Source organism: Coturnix japonica, chromosome 2 (assembly GCF_001577835.2).
Source record: "Coturnix japonica isolate 7356 chromosome 2, Coturnix japonica 2.1, whole genome shotgun sequence".
NCBI lineage: Eukaryota > Metazoa > Chordata > Aves > Galliformes > Phasianidae > Coturnix > Coturnix japonica.
The window spans coordinates 35,097,001-35,110,775 of NC_029517.1; the positions used below are offsets into that span (position 1 = coordinate 35,097,001).

Genomic DNA, 13,775 nt, shown 5'->3' on the forward strand with positions numbered 1-13,775 from the left:
AGAGAAGTGCCAAATGAAGTCTATTTGAGTGACAGAAAACCACTGGTAATGTTCCATCAAGCCTAATCTGAATGTTCATTTCACAGAAGCACCCCTCTGGGTTAGAGGATAAGCCCGCTCTTGTAAAATCAAAGCAGGGATTCTACACATGACCGTGGCAAAGTGTTGCTTGGGTTAGGTGCAGAGCAGGCTCGTCTACTGCAGCCAAAATGGTGTGGCAGCAAGTTGGCCAAATAGAGTATTATCAGTTGGCAGTAAGAGTTTAAATTTTTATTCTTTCATTCACATTGGATACGCAACAACCCTTATTCAGGATCTGTGGAGGAACTGGGAAGGCAACGGGGCGAGAGCTGGGGCACCCCCGGGAACCTCCCCTCACACCAGCCCCGGAACCTGCGAAGAGAGCCCAGAGCATCCCGGCCTGGAGGGGAGCGGCATCCCGCCGGCATCACCGCTCCGGGGGAGCATCTCCCGCCGTGCCTGCGGGAGCGCAAGGGGAGTCTCCTCCTTCCCTCCCTGCCTCCTGCTCTGCTCTCTCCTCCCTCCCGCTGCCTACAGCCGCAGCGCAGGGCAGGAGGGAGCGGCGGCGGCGGCAAGGCAGAGCCGCCCGGCCCGGCGGAGGCAGGAGGGCGGGCGGGCGGTGGCTGCTCCCCGGCCCCGCCGCCCCGGCCCCGGCCCCGTCTCGGCCGCGCCGCCGGCAGGCTCCGCCCGGCGCTCCCATGGCGCGACGGCTCCTTGCCAGGTGAGGCTGCGCTGCCTGTTGCGCCGCGCCGAGCGGAGCCGAGCCGCACCGAGCTGAGTCGCACCGCGAAGTTTTGCGGGAGGCACCGCCGCTCTGCGATGTGAGTTGCGGGGTCCTGCGGGCACGGTTTGGGGGAGGCGGCACCACGAGAAAAGTCGACGGGGAGGGAGGGAGGCGAGCAGCGCTGCTACTGATACTGCTGCCGCTGCTGCCGCTGCCGCCGCTGCCCAGGGGCTGCCGTACTGTGCCGGGGCTGGGGCTCAGCCGAGGCAGCGAGGGAAAGGGGGAATTAAGGGGCGGAGGCTGCGGGGAGTGGGGCTGCCACTCGCAGCCCTGGGAAGACGAAGAGGGGAAGCTCCGATCCCCGATCCCGAAAAGCAAAGGAAAAAGCGCCCGCCGCCCTGCCCGGGTTTCCAAGGCGCCCGCTCATCGCCGAGGTCGCGCCGATCCGCATGCGGGCGGCGGCTGGGGCGCGGAGCGGAGGGAAGACGCCGTTGGTGTTGCCGTGGGATTTTTCCACTTTGAGACCTACCCGGACCAGTTGCTACGGAGCAGGCGGCGGTGATGGGGAGTAGAGCTGCTCCCTCCGAAAGCGAGCAACAAATGGCAGCGGGGGTGGCGAAACTGGCCATGGCCAGGTGAGCTGCACCGCCCGCAGCCCCGTAGGGCAGCGGAGCGGGGGGCGCTGCGGTCTCCGGGCGCAGCCGCAGCCCCCCAGGTGTTCCGTGTGCGCGGCGTGGGGCTGCGGGCAGTGGGGAACCCCCGGCGGAGCACGGCCGGGACCTTAGAGCGGCACAGAAATGTCAGGCGGCCGGCAGAGCGTGTGTGCCGGGTGCTGTGCGGGTAGCAGCAAGATGTGCCCTCGCCTTTCTGGGAATCTGTGCGTCCAAAATTTCCCCTCCCCAAAAATTCAGGAGGTGTATCGGATGTGCCAGCGGGAATTTTTCTTTTCCTTCTTGGCTTTTTCCCTTAAAAATTAGAAGATTTTAGAGAATTGGTCAGAAAATCGCGAAGCCCTTTAGGCTGATGGTTATCACCCAGTCTTGCTGAGCGTCCCTAGAGAGCAGAAATGGTGTGATTATGGAATGAGAACAGTCGGATAACTTGAGAAGCATGGAGAAGCCAACTCCTCACAGAGTCAGAATGAAAACCGAGCAACCAACATATAGTGTTTGTCTCAAAGAAATGATCCCAGAGGTATTTCCATACATATGGAAATGACAAAATAAGAAACATGAGAGGTCTGAAAATATTTAAAAATTAATAACAATGACAAATGGTTACAAATTTGTCAAGGAAAGAAAAATGAGTGTTTTTAGAGCTTCAGACTCTTCCTAGGATGGCCTCATCTGAGTGCTGAACAGTGGCAGGGAATAATTTCTTCTTGTGGTAATCTATCTAACAATTTGTGCATTTAAATTGCAAGGTGTGTGTGTCATACAAAGCAGTAACTGGAAGGCTTTGATACAGGAAACTACTGCGTTCCGTTGGCTTACGTGTTGCTATTTTTCTTAGCAATTTAATTAGAAAGGACAGACACATAATGGGCTTCTGGTTTGATTTAGAGGGAGAGAAGAAAGTGATTAAGCTGTAGAATAAACTAATTTGCAAGACCTTTGCTGCATTCAGAGTCTAGTTTTCTAGTCGAGTTTCTGTATCTTACTTGGAATTAATGCTAGCGGTGTGATTGTTGAGCTGGTTCTGCAGCCGTCGCTTCTGTGAGTTGCTGTGGGTTTCTGCGGGATCACTCCTACAGGTAGTACTACAATGACTTAAGGCAGAAGAATTGGCCCCATTGTCAGACAGTCCTGCACACAGTGTGCTGAGGGAAAGTGCCTCTTGGCCCTGATGGGAGGTCCCTGGCTGTGGTAGGGGAACAACTTGGGTCTGAGTTTGAATTTCTTGCATTTATTCAGCTATTGCTGCTGGAGTTACCACTCTGAGGTCTGCTGTAAAGGAGCACTGCCTATTGTGAGGAGGGTGAGCTTTCTGTGGCTCATTGTGGCTTTCCTTTGGCTTGGAGCGAGCTGAAGCTGCTCAGCATCTCAGAGAATAGGACCAGAGTCATCAAGGAGGAGGATCAGATCTGCAGCTGTCAAGAATCAGCATGTTTTGTCTCAAATTAGTTAAAAAGAAATATCTTTTTAATAGTTGTAGATGTTTCCATGGGAGCTTTGCTACTACATGAAAAGAACAGCAAGGTGTTGTGGTTTGCCTCTGCCATGTGCTTGCAGGGTTTTATTTAAAGTCTTTTGGAAGAGAGGAATCTTTTCCTGCTCATGCTGAAGCTATGTTAGAACCTGGCTGGCTACCTTCAGAACAACCACATCATAAGACAGCTCAGGAAATAATCTCCCAGCAGTGGAACTGGAGCTTATGAAACTGGTCTTCCTTACAGTGCAGACTTGGGTGTCAAACCCCAGAGAAAATGCATTGCTCTACTACAAACCCACCTTTAGATGCTCACTTTCAATAATAAGGCTTCACTTCTAAATCTTGCTTTTAAGGAGTTTCATGTTACACTATTCCGAATATTTATATGCCTCAAGCAAGGGATTATCTCTGTCAGGAAGGATTCAAAACTTTTAATGAAATGAATCATTTAAGAAGCAGGAAAATGTAGGAATCAGTTGATGAGGTGGACAAAGGAAGAAGCATTTCTCAGTGTAGAATATTGTGGGTTTGATCACTTGCAGGATTTACGTGTAGCTACCATCCTTGTTGTTGGTTGCATGTGAGTTCTTTGGATCAGTCCTGACTTGAGAACGCAAATTAAATCAGTGTTCTGTGCCCAGCAAAATCATCCTTGTGGTTTTGCTTCACCCAGTGATTTTTTTTAGTAGGCACGAGAACAACTCTTACAAAGCTCTGAAATCCAGAAACTTATAATGCAAAGAGAACCTTATTTAAAAAAAATACTATTTGAGCCAAGAATAAATTATTGGAGTTCATGGAATGTATAGCATTTACCTTGGCCTGTTTGACCAACTCTTTTTAAATATTAGCTTATTTACTAAAAGTCATCTCCTGAAAGTGCAGACTGGGTTGGATACTTCAGCACTGGCATGAATCAAAAGTTGATACATCTACAGGAACTCCAAGCAATAAGGATATATGAAGTTCTCAGCGCACTCAATTATTTTTAGATAGATTACTGTCCATAAGTGCATGTATGAGCAAGAGTGCCTTCTGGTCTTAAATGCAGTGCTCTGCAGGTGAGGTAGCATCACATTCAGAGGTCCTCTCTCCTAGCAAATTTAAATTTCTGCTTCTAGTTTTAATCCAGTGCCTTTCCTTAAAGAAGTCTCTGTACTTCTGCTGTTCTGGTGCAGTGTGTTGGTCTGGGTGCACACTGAGGGAAAGCAGTGCAGTGTGGAACTGGTTCTACTCTTAGCTTTGGTTGTGCTCGTGCTCTGGATAAGAAGTTGCCAAACACACTGTGTAGGAGGTTCTTGTTATTTCATAAAGATTAAAGATGCATCTTCCTAATGAAGGTTTCTGTAGTAGTTGGTGTCCATGTGTCCATATTTGCTGTTGATGTTTGACATAGTTTATCCCTATTGATGAGACTGTGTTTGTAGCCTGTGCTGCTGTGTGTTTAACAGGGACCTAGGCTGAACTTGGAACAAAACAATACTTACTGCTGCCGACCAAGAAATAACTTTTATTCCTGTCCCCTTGATAATTAAATGCTCTATCAAGTTCCTTCAGCAAGCAGGTTTGTTTTTAAGTTAGTTTCATTCTGTACTGACTTCAGCACTGGACATGGGGAAAGCCTTTTGCCATTTGGATTGCTACCCCTCACCCCAGTCTTGCTTCCCATCAGCAAGGAAGTGGCAACGGTAGCTGTATTAACGTTTTTGTGGATGTTTCTTTTCTTTGTTTTTTCTCTCTGGTGAACTTCTTAAGGATGAAAAGAAGCGAAAAGAGAGAAATGGGAACAGACAAAGTAGGCCAGATGCCTTAGAAATAGGAGAAAAGCAAAAGACAGCAAGGAAAAAAGCTCCAGGTGAATGGTTGAGTTGAGCCTTTCAGAAGGATGAAGCATTTGGTGTTACTGTAGCACAGCCCTTTGGTTTGTCTCGCTGCTGTGCTGGGGCTCGCCCAGAGACTTTGGGGAAGACAATGTGGTTGGGCACATTTGTGCATTTACTTGTTTTCATTGAGCAGGAACCTTGCTGAAGGAATAGGCTGAGCTTTCTGTGCCTCAGCTTCACAGACCGAGAGGAGATAAAAGTGCCTCTTGAGTAAATGCTGCTGGAAAAGGGCCTTTTCAGAGAGACATTCAACTGAGTAATTGGAATTTTTACTTAAACGGAGTTGAAAATTAGCACTACAGATCTTTATGTGCTTGACCGTGGTTTACCTTTGCTTTTCAGGATCAATCCAAATACTTTGTGTGTGTTAAAAATACATTTTGTCCCACGTTAATAGCAATTTTGTAAAGCCGCTAACTTGTCCTTTGAAAAGAAGCAGAAAGTTGAACTCTGCCTGCTGAGTAGTGCTGTAAAGGTACAGTAACAAGAGAAAGGGAGAGGTGAGAGGTGTGAGTGATAGCACAGAGATGGATTGCTGCTCTAGCTTGGAAGTAGGAAAGCAAATGGAAACTACTTAATTATTTAAGGAACAATAAACAGTCTGATTATACAGTGAAAGGGGAGACAAAAAATAAACAGAAATCTATAAGAAGGAAATAAGGCACAAGGAAAGTAGAATATGGATGGACAGAGGATGGGCTTTCATTGGGAAAATGCAATCTGTATAAATCAGTGTAGTGCAGTGCTTCCATAGCAGCCTGACTTCTCCTCAAATGGTGGGAGGAGTGCGAGACAGCACATTCTTCTCTTAGGGGTCGCCTCATGTTCCTGTTTTTCCTTTGGATGCTCAACTGCAGCTAATAGGGCACATGTTTTAACATGCGTGTGTTGCTAATAGTCTATCCTAAGAGGTGATGTAGGTGCTCTTTTAATGGTGTTATTATTTTATCTTCTGTCAAAGTTGCACATGGAAAGTATGTGTTTCTTATTTTCTTTCATCTAGATTGCAAATGTATCACTTGGGTAGGACTTGCTTCCGTATATACTTTGTTGAGAAACACTTCTGTAATAGTTAACAAGTATAAACTTCTATGTGCATGTGAAAAATAGGCAGCAAAAACCTTTGGACATTCAGATGAATCGATGCTGTTTACTATTGCAGAAGACATCTTAATTAAAAATAAACAAAAGCACCGGGTGTGCAACATTTGGTTCCTGCCAGCATTCTTCCTCCCTAAAGAATGGAATTTGTAACTATACTAAGAAAAAGAACTGCAACAAAACCTTCTGTGAGCATTCTCACTACATTGCATATCATTTAGTGAGCAGTGGTGGTTGTATATCTGGTTGATGATATTCCAGCTTATGGATATTAAAAAGAACACACAAAAGTTTAAGCAACAGATGTTAATGTTACTGAACTTAGAACCCATTTGTGGTCCATGTTGAATAATGACAGTGGATTCATTTAGACTTCCATTTGTTTTTTCAAATTCTTCATCTAGCAGTACTGAAGTATTACGTTAACTTTACAAAACCCCGGACTTCTCATGTGCTGCTGAAAACAGTCTGAAGTTGTTCTGTTGTTGTTGTTTTGTTTTCTTTTTTTACCTAAAGTTGTGGGGTTGTTTTTGTTTTTAAATATGTATCTTCTATTTCCCTTTGTCTGGGCAAAAATGGTGTTTGCTAAGAAGAAAAAAACTGAATAAATATGTACAAATTTAGGAGGTCCAGAAGAAACTAAAAACTCACGGGCAAAGGCTACTCAGCAGGTCAGGACTTGATAAATCCAGGACTCTCTCTGTCTTATCAGCACGAGTGGCCAGGGTTTGCTGCTATTGTTTTTTTCTTTTTCCTTTTTTTATTGTTTCTAGAGGTGCTGCAAGCGGTCTTTAAAATTTATTGTTATTATTAAACATAATTTATCCTTATTAGTGTCAAAAGAGAGATTGAACCTTGGTTCCTTCTTCCTGAAGTGAACAGAGTGCAATTGCCACTGCAACCTTCACGTAGTCTGACAGAGTTTTTAACCAACCATTTTGCCTTTGTTTCCAGTGTTGTTTACAAGTCCTTGTGATGAAAATTGGTTGCTCTTTTTAACAAAGTTCATAATAGAATATTACTGTTCTCACATACGCATCATTGCCAAGCTGCAGCAGCATTAAAAGGGAAAGCACATATCAGAGGATATCTGCTTTCAAGTACTCATTTTTGGATTTTGCTGTTCCCTGGATATGTCTGGTGTTGTTCTGAAGATAATAGTATGTGGATCTTCATTCTGTCCTGCAAGAATATATCCTCCTTTTTATAGATGAAAAATTCCAATCTGTATCAAAGAAAATGGTCAACATGACTTTGTGAAGAGGGATATGAGTGGATAATTGTCCTTTTCTAGAATCTTCAAATTAAGAATGAAACAACTCCTCAAACAGCAGATCATGGTGTACCTTGGAACTTTGCTTGTCACCTGTCAAACACCACAGATGACTAAAGCACACAAGTTCAAATCGAGTAAGAACATCTCACCTTTGATTTAAAAGCAGTGCAGGGATGAAATTATACACTCAGAGGGCAATCTTTCCCCTGTGGGTGAGAACTGAGGCAGCTGAGTGGAGATGCTTTGCCCGTGCAGACCAGATTCTGTCTCTTATTCTTGTTCTAAGCATTGTCATTGAAGAGTTAATGGCTACTGTTAAGAGATTCTATCGGTCACTCACTGTTTCCAGAGTCTTTTGTGGTTTTTGCCCTTTGACAGACATCACTGTATATGTATTATGCTCATCATTTTCATCAATTACATGGTATGTTTATTGGCAGCTCTCATGCATAAATAGTTGTTTTGCTAGAGTAGGAGATGACAGGATTTAAGCGTGTAAGAAACCTCAGTCTTTGGCTCAGAAAAAAAATTGTGATGGATACAAATGGTATTTCAATAACTTTCGATCCAAAAACTTTTCTTGCAAAGCGACACGACTGTTCTTCTTGCCAGTCACGGCAGGTGCTCCATCTGTACAAATACTGCCTAATTTGAACCAGCCAAGCTGAACGGGTTTTTTTTCCCACTATCTGCCACATTCTCAACAAATTTTCTCAGTTCTTTAAACAAGTGTGAGGCAGCAGTGTGGAACAAAATGGACAGAGGCCAAGCAATTCCCTTAATTATAGCAGTTGTGTGGTTTTGTGTTGTTTTTTTTTTAACACGTTGAACAAGAACCGTCAACTGTGCAGTGTCAGTATCATTGCAGCTTCCCTTGGTGGTGTGCAAAAAAAACCACCACTTACATGAATCTGTTAAAGATTGAATCCATGCTGTTGCATCATTTACTATCATCTCAGCCCCTCTCATTGTCATGCTGCATGAAGAGCTGTGGATGTATCAGCTGCGTGCTGCTCTTTTGATCCGGTTTGCATGGCAGTAACTGATACACTCCTTTGCCTTCTGCCTGTGCTGCCCAAGAATGGTTCTTTCTCACAAGTAATAGGGATATTCGCTGTTACACCTTCGCTGCTGACTGCAGTTCACAGACACATATTTATTTCTTTTTTCCAGGCAAAAAGCTTCTGTGCTTATTGACTCTGTTGTTATGGAATCAGACTGCAGATTGGATACAATCAACAATTTAGTTATTTAGTTATTTTGCATAAATTTCAGTGTGAGTTTGCGTGAAAACACCGTTCACAATTAGAATGTTTGTGTGGCTGTTTCACTACACACAAATGTACCTCTAGAAACTCTACCTTCTCCAAAGAATGTAGAGAAATTCTCTCCATGCAGTGTCATCTCTGTGCATTTTCTTCTCTGTATTTTCACTGTGACATGCATGACTTGCCAAGCAATGCCTTGGTGATAAGTAAATTGCTTTAAAAAGTTTATGGCTGTTTGAGTTAGCTTGGGAAGTGATTAGAAAACCATGAGGTGAGTGAGGAGTCTGCAGGTTGCTCAGTTCCTTTATTTTCCTCCTGCCATAGAGATGCAGAGCAGGTAATCAGTGGTTTCCATAGGTTCCCAAAAACAGTCTTGCTGATTTCAGTTACTGTGTCTTGGATGTCTGATGTTTTAACAGAGCAGTTTTAATCATGCTTACTAAAGTTACTAGTTTTTAATTCTGCTTCTAAAACATGTGCATTGCAGCTTTGAATCCTACGTAATCACTTGGACTCATGCAGATGGACACGAATACTCTTAGGCTTGTAGAACAGTGCTTTCCACTTGCTCCATGCAGCATCAGTCACACTTCAGCAGTGGTGAGGGGGGAACAAGAGGCTGATTCTGTGACCATTTGCCTTTCCATTCACTTGTCTCCTGTACCAAGGCCTTCCCAATTTCTGGTGTATCTGCTGTTTCCTCACTTATATATATACGTATTAGTAGTATCTTTCTTCTAAAAATATTTGAAGTATATGGTTAAAAATGCTGATGAATTAAATGATATCTGTTTTGTATCCAAATGTGTAAATGCAGATGGGATTTGTATGCAGGAGCTAACCAAGCTCTGCTGGCGTGGAGTCTGTTTCTTCATTTTGGAGCACTCAGTTGCAGGTAAAGAACAGTGACAGCATAACTTCTCAGTGACTTAAATACCGCAACTGACAGAGATTTAATTGGTAAGGATCAGCTATTAGTGAAGTGCAATTCAATATTTCTGCCTAGGGGAGAAAAAAAAAAAAAAAAAAAAAAAGTGTTTTTAATTGCAGATAATGAGCGTGTTGTGGTTGGTCGGTATGAGTCAGTGCTGGCTGACTGCTGAGGTGAAAGGTTTGTGATAATGGAAATCAGAGACTGGGGAAGGGGGAACTTCTTGATACCAGCAGTCATCTGCAGTGTTGTCACCCACACCCTTTGCTGTTCATGGAGTTCCCTCCTGGCACTTTTGGATAGAAGGCTTGCTCCTGGAAGTAGTTGTTTCGCTCTGAGAAACAGGCTCTAAGCTGTATCCCTTCTGCAATATAACTTAGGCTAGACACTTTTATTTGACAACTTAATAATTGTACCTAAGCTGCCTTTGAAAATATTTTGTGCTTGGATTTTATTAGACTTGAATGTATTACTTTCTCAAAGGATTTTTATAGTTCTTAGTAAATAAAATATGAATCTGGAAAAAAAATATATATATTTTAAAAAGGGAAATTAAAAGTAAGTGTTCTTTGTCCTAACTTCCCAAACAAAATCAATAGAAAAATGTGCTAATTATATTCTCCTTTAATAATTTTCACACCAGAATAGGAAAAAAAGAAAAGCCCCTATGTGTAAGCCTTTTGAAACCCGTTTCCTGTGCCATAGCCTTTGCCTTTTCCGATTAGAGAGGAACACTGTATTCCTCAAGAGTGATCAGGAGAAAATTACTATTCAACAGCTGTGATAACCAGTGAAACATGGGACTGAAAGTCAAGTAACCTGCTGCTCTGCGGCAGGAGTGGTTCTGGAACCTTGATTTCAGTGTTGCAAAGGAAAATACCCTCTGTCATCACAAGGGTGATACATCTATCAATATGCCAGAGCACCACTTCAAGGCACACTTCTTTGCTTCAGGGGCTCTTCTTGGTGTTGGAAAGCACACCTTGTGTCTTTATGCTGTGCTGTAGTTCCTCTTCCTGGTGGAAGCTTTTACTTTTAGTTGAGTGTTTGACCTCTAAGGAAATATGGATTCATTTGAATAAGGAACTTGATTTCTTTGCCTGTCCAGAATAAAAACCACAGCACGATCACCAACCAAACTTAAAAGCCAGCCTCTGACAGCTATAATTAACCAGATGAGAAGGGGTTGTTGTTCTTCAGTTTCGTCTTAAATTTTTCAGGCTTGGTGTGACATGAAAGGACAGTGCTCTCTATGAAGAGCTGAGAAGGATGTACCAGGTCAAACATCTGCCTAAGTAGGCCTAGCTGAAGAAAAGGAGGGCATAAATATCAAGGCATTCTGAAGCATTTTCTGTTAAGTTTGCAATTATTTGGCAAGAAATAAGTGATAAAATATCCTGCTAATGCATTTCCTTGCTAAGCTTGCAGATTCTTTCTTGGTGGGCTTGTTGGAGATGTATTCCTTGTCCAGGGAAAACTGACATTTTGGGTGAGCATGGGATGTGGGTATTTGTCAGGGATGAGGCAAGGACACTTACAAGGAGCAACTTGTGGAGCCTGTAATCCCAGGGAAGCTTCTTGGTGGAGAGCTCTGTCTCTGCACGAAGGACTGAGGGCCATGAACAGCAGCGGGCTTCCATGAGAAGCTGGTGTCTTAGAAGTCTGTTCAAGTTAAAGCCTGGACTTTTCTATAAACAAGGGATTTCTGTATGGCATGTACTACCAGTCCTGGATGTAAAAGGAATCATGACCAGTTTTCAGTACCTTCTAGTGCCAAGCTTAGCTATGTGTACTGCACTGTAACATACTTGCATTTGAGTTATTAACAAGAATCAGCAGCGTGAGTCAAAGATGCTTTAAACTGTGTGGTTTACACAAGGCCTTCAAGGTTCTGACTCAGTGCTCCTCCAAAACCTCACTGAGAAGAAGTGCTCAATTCTTTTCTCTTAGTAGCGTGGCTGTGGGAGGGTGGGTTGGTGAGCTTTCAGTTTCTGGGAGCGTAGGAGTCCCATGTGACTGTTGTGTGGGGTGGGTCTATAATCTCTACCTTTCCCGGTATGTCTTTCTTTCTTTCTTTTCTTTTTTTAATTAGTTCTCCCCCTCCCCCCAGCCTATGTATCTTTGGTCTAATTTGTCTCTGAACGTAAGTCGTGTTTAAAGAACAAAGTCCATTAGAGATATTGACACAACCAAGAGAAATAGTTCTAGAAGATGCAAGTCACCTTAGGAGATTTGAGATGTATGTCTTCCATTTCTCAAGGGAAAATGGTCATTCTGAACAGGAAAATAAAGCATTCTAAAGTGATAGTTGAGAATAGTCTTCAGAAGGCTTAAACAAGTGCAGCACCTCTGCATTTCACAACTGGTGCTGCAGAAATGTTCTATTGTAGCGTATCAGTGTACTTGGTTAATCAAAAGCAAACTCTGTGTAATTTTCTGAGCAAATATTTGGATACTAATGAGAATGTTTACAGTCCATAACCTTTTTACTATTTTATTTTTATCTTACTCTCTCTTTTTCCTTTTTTATTGCCGCTGCTTTTTGAAAGCCGTAGTTTCTTCTGTATTGAAGGTGTCCATTTCAGAAATTTCTTATGGGGAGAGGAGCCATGGGAAAGTCTATAGGTTCAAATATAAGACTAGGAGTTGTTCGGAGGTGTTCTCATTTGTCATTCAGTAGCTGTTTGTTTTGGAAACCTCAGTACCTCTTTTCTTGCTTGAGAATCAATTGCATTTAGAGATTTGAGGTATTCCTGCATAAATCTGAGCTCACTAAGGTTACTTTGATTACAGTGGGTGTAAACCATAGCAGATTTAAGACTGTAATGTGCATGCTGTCTCAGTTTGTATTAGTTGTGTGAAAAATCATAATGAATACACCTTAAGAATGAATATTAATCACACTGATTTGGGCATACTATATACCCAAATGGAAAGTGAAGAAGTACTGTTTCTAATTTGCTATACAACAATACTTGAAACAACTATTTTTGGTACTTCGGTATTATCTACTGACTTCATATCTACCCTTGTCATCTGACAGCCTGCTAAAACAAGATTCTGCTCAAAATGATAAAAGTGACAGTTGTACAATGTGTTTTATTCCTGCTGAACCCTGTTTTGTAGTTAGTTTGGGGAGATTGGGATCTTGCTTCACTCATTCAAGGACAGTCCTTTGGAAAGGATTTGCAGAATTTGTAATTGTGCCCATAAATTCTCCCTCCCCCCTGCAAGCGTGGTACAATTTCTATTGCGGCCCTTCTGTTCTGAACTGGGTAGAAACAATTCTTTCGTTTTTTGCTTATTGCCTCTTTTTGAAACCCCAGTGGTTTCATCCGGCTTGTGGTGAATCCCTCTGCCGCTTCAGCAGATCTTCCCCTTTTCTGTAACATTTTTATGTAGAATTGCTTCTGTGCTATCAGCATTTGACCCCTTGCAGATGACAGTGAATAGAAGAAATGTACATACAGGGACCTGAACTCTGCCCTTAGCTATGCTTGTGAAAACCTGTGGCATTATACAATTGGCTTGGAAAGACTTAAAATATCTCATGGAGAGTCGTTCTGTAAATGTTAGACAAGGCTGCTGTTTTTTCACTGGTACATTTTATTTTAATGCCATACCTGAACTGCAGTCAATGGTACTGTTTCACAACATTGAAACAGAGGGACAAATTTGGAGTATGAGATGTACTATGCTGACAGTGGATCTTGCTACTAAAACTACCTTGGCAAGGCACAACAGCATGTGCAACTGTGGTGTGAGACAGACATGTTTCATGGGCTTCTGGCTCCCAGCCATGTTCAAATGGTCACAATCTGACCTCCTCTGTTGTCTTTGGGAAGGGGCCAGACCCTTCTACTGGATATGGACAGCAGTGGAGGTACCCAGAGTCCCCACCCTATCTTCCAGTCTGTGCTGACCCTGTGGCATAGCAGGTCTGAGGCAGCACAGTCTTCCCTGGGCCAAGAACATAGGGCTTAGGTCTCAGCCTGGTGAGGCAGTGGCACAGGCTGCCCAGGGAGGTGGTGGAGTCACCATCCCTGGAGGTATTCAAGAAACTTGTAGATGTTGCCCTGAAGGACATGGTCAGTGAGCATGGTGGTGATGGGTTCATAGTTGGATTAGATGATCTTAGTGTCTTTCCAGCTTTAATGATTCTGTGCTTCTATGACCCATGCTCCTGGCACCATCCAGTACAAGGCAAGGACAGGGTTGAAGAATGTAAAGTAAAGATTATACAGCCCCTTGGGTTTCCACACAGCTGGGTGAAGATCTGGGGTCTGGCCAGTGGTGGTGTGGCTGATTATTGTGCTATCTGCAACTGTAGTGTGTGGCGTACCTGGAGATGTATGAAAAGGTCCATGTGACCTTTTTGTATCATGGTCAATGCAGAACAATAGGAAACAATGTTCATCAT

General features: G+C 43.4%; 1 protein-coding gene across 2 annotated transcripts in view; it reads left to right on the top strand.

The window, feature by feature from the left end:
- Positions 1 to 742: 742 nt before the first annotated feature.
- The window catches only part of LRRC3B (leucine rich repeat containing 3B), a 57,292-nt gene continuing 44,259 nt past the window's right edge, over positions 743 to 13,775 (top strand). Inside the window, exon 1 of one of the 2 annotated variants that reach the window (XR_001553153.2) lies at positions 743 to 842. The gene's annotated coding sequence lies outside the window, so the exon portion shown is untranslated. Of the gene's footprint in view, positions 843 to 1,161; positions 1,381 to 13,775 lie in introns of those variants that run through there. The other variant, XM_015854002.2, reaches the window with a different exon arrangement.